Consider the following 3003-nt stretch of genomic DNA (forward strand, 5'->3'; position numbering starts at 1 on the left):
GACATAATAAAAGTGGTTTGTTTTCAATAGCCTTAACATAAATATTAAACGAACAATTGTATTTTGAAACTTAAAAAGTAGAATCAGAACTTCCATAGCTCTTATTTTTCTTATTTTTCTTTGGATCTTGGATGGTGTGAGGGGGGCGGGGCGAGATGCCGAACGTCTGTTACACTCAGTGTCAGCATCGCTCTCCAATAAGGCATGGCATAAGCCTACAGATGCCCAACTAACTAAAAATTCTGCCAAAAAGGAGCCCGAACTCATAATTCGAGCCTATTCCTGGACATAAGCACCATATGCAAAAAAAAAAGGAATACTGACCTAGATGATGAAAAATGCAGATATGTACCAAAAATAAAAATTGAAAATTGTCACAATGTATATTATTTTTACAGATATATTAAATAAATTCGTAGCGTTTATGTCAGGTATGTATGTTTGAAATGTGTGTGTACTCAAAATTAATCTTGTTACAGAACAGTTTAATCAAGTAACAATATAATTTGTAAAGTCTATATTGTAATTCAATGTCAAAAAGAGGAAGGTTCTACATAAAATAAGATTATGTTGTTAGTTAGAATGCAGCAACAATTTTTGATTTTTTTTTTGACTAAATGATATTTAAGAACAAAAAAATTAATCGGACAGGAAGTTTTTGCTAGACGTAAGATTAAGCTTGAGATTCCGACGGGAGATTATGAGAAGACCTCAAAGTTAATCCGACTAAAGTAAACGGTGTTGAAAGAACTGGTTATCCCAAGGGACATAATCTATGATTTGGTAATCCTGAAGTGTTATGTGCTTTGTATGTTATTGATTTTTAAATTTTTTTTTCTGATTCGGTAAAAAGTATTAGTGAAATTTATCAAAATACGAATACTTTAAAGTATTTTATAATGAATTACAATTTTTATTTTATTCCAGATTATCGATGTACGTAGTCAGTTTAAAAAAAATATATATGTTTGTTTCAATAAAGTTTTATTAATTCTTAGTTTTCCATTATGAGGAGCATTAACAGAAATAAATTGAAATTTTGAATAAACTAATATATTTAATACACATGTGGGTGGAGAGCTTCATCATACACAACTAAAACGGTGTCTGTTTTGGGGGATGCTTGAGGAATACTAAGGTTCATATAAAAGTCCTAGGAATATTGAATGTTCCCATGTCCGTAAACTTATCGTGAATCAACTGTTAGACTGCCATTGCTGTTAATAGTTTACGTATACAATGCGTTTTTATAGTTTAAAGTCTTACCTTTTTGAAAAATTGTTTCTTTTCTCTATACCTTCATATGTTAAGAAATGTATTGAACAATTCTAACAAAAATAATTGTATATAAATACTCTATATTGACATACCTATCCAGAAAGACTGCGTAATAGCTGATGGTGTCCGTACATTTAAGTAGATTAATGTGATGGATTTGTTACATTAGTATGAACAATTATAAACGCATAAAAAACCACATTAAATCAATTTTAAGCAGAGATGGATTCTTCACCAGTAGTGGAATTCTGTATTGTCTTTTAAATTATCGAAAGCAGATTATGTAAAAATCTTATTGTTAATTGAGCTAAAGTAAACAGCGTTCAAAGAATATTTTATAATAGGGGACATAATACACAATCAGTTTCTCCAAAGTGTCATGTGTGAGACATTATATATTTTATCAAAGTCTATAAATTTAAAAATATTTTATAACACAATTTGTATTTTATTCTAGATGATTCACGTAAGTTATCAGTTTTATTTTGTAAAATCTTATTGTCTAATGGACGGTAGTGTTTATTCTTGAAAAAAATTGCATTTTGAGAAGCATAAATTGAATTCCATTAAAATATTAGAGTCTGTTTATGGAGATGTTTATGAAATACTATTGGAAAACGATTATTAGATTTAAGTGATTGTTCTAAAGACCAAGAACTTTTCTTATATCGAGAGTTACTTGAACCTTCTTTGCAAAGAATTAACATACGTATACAACAATTTAATATCTTTGAAATTAAAATTTAACACATTTACTATAGTGACACACCCACACATACAGTACATTAGAGCTTACAAACCTGCCTACATTTTTTAAATTAAATCAATTTTTATTTTCAACTTTTATACAAGAAAAAGTAAAACAAAGCTGTACTTTAGGAGTTTGGCGATTAAGTAGGGTCTTAGGTTTTGGGTTTCTAGTTCCCTGTTAAATTAGTATGAAACATAAACGGATCAATAACCATATATAGAATATATTCTGAACAAAGATGTACTCTAAATCAATCGTGGAATGTTGTATTGTCCTTGCCATAAATTATAAACTTTAGATTATGAGAAAATCTCATTGTGGAAAAAGCTTTAGTAAATAGCGTCCAAAGAACATGTTACCATAAGGACACATAATATATTAATTAGCAAGTCTATAGTGTCATGTGTTGTACATTATACGAGTACATTAGTTACTTTTTTTTTTTTATTATATGGAAAATGTATATGTATCGATAACAAAATATTATTATGATTTTTAAAATTTAAGAAATTCAAAAATATTTTATAATTATTGTCTCCAATGAATATTTAATTCTAGGTGCTACAGGTACGTAATCAGTTTTATTTTCGTCACTTGATTGTGTTTAGTCATAGAACATTTTTTATGATAAGAAGCAAAAATGAAAAGTCATTGATATATTAGGGTCTATTATTGGAGATGCTAAAGAAATGCATAGTGAAGTTTCTTATGAAATTCACGTGCGTATACCCAAATATTAGAACTCATCGCCCATCGGAAATAACCGGAAAAATATCTTAGAGAAGTAACGATCTCTCTCAACGAAAAATGATTTATCAAAATTTAAAAATTTAAAAATATTTTATAATACAATTTGTATTTTATTTCAGATGTTTCATGTAAGTAATCAGTTTTATTTTGGAAAATATGGATGTCTTATGGCGGTGTTTGTTCTTAAAAAAATGTTCAATTCTAAGAAGCATATTATATGTAAT

The sequence above is a fragment of the Myzus persicae genome, unplaced genomic scaffold (genome assembly GCF_001856785.1).
Source record: "Myzus persicae strain clone G006 unplaced genomic scaffold, MPER_G0061.0, whole genome shotgun sequence".
Taxonomy (NCBI): Eukaryota; Metazoa; Arthropoda; class Insecta; order Hemiptera; family Aphididae; genus Myzus; species Myzus persicae.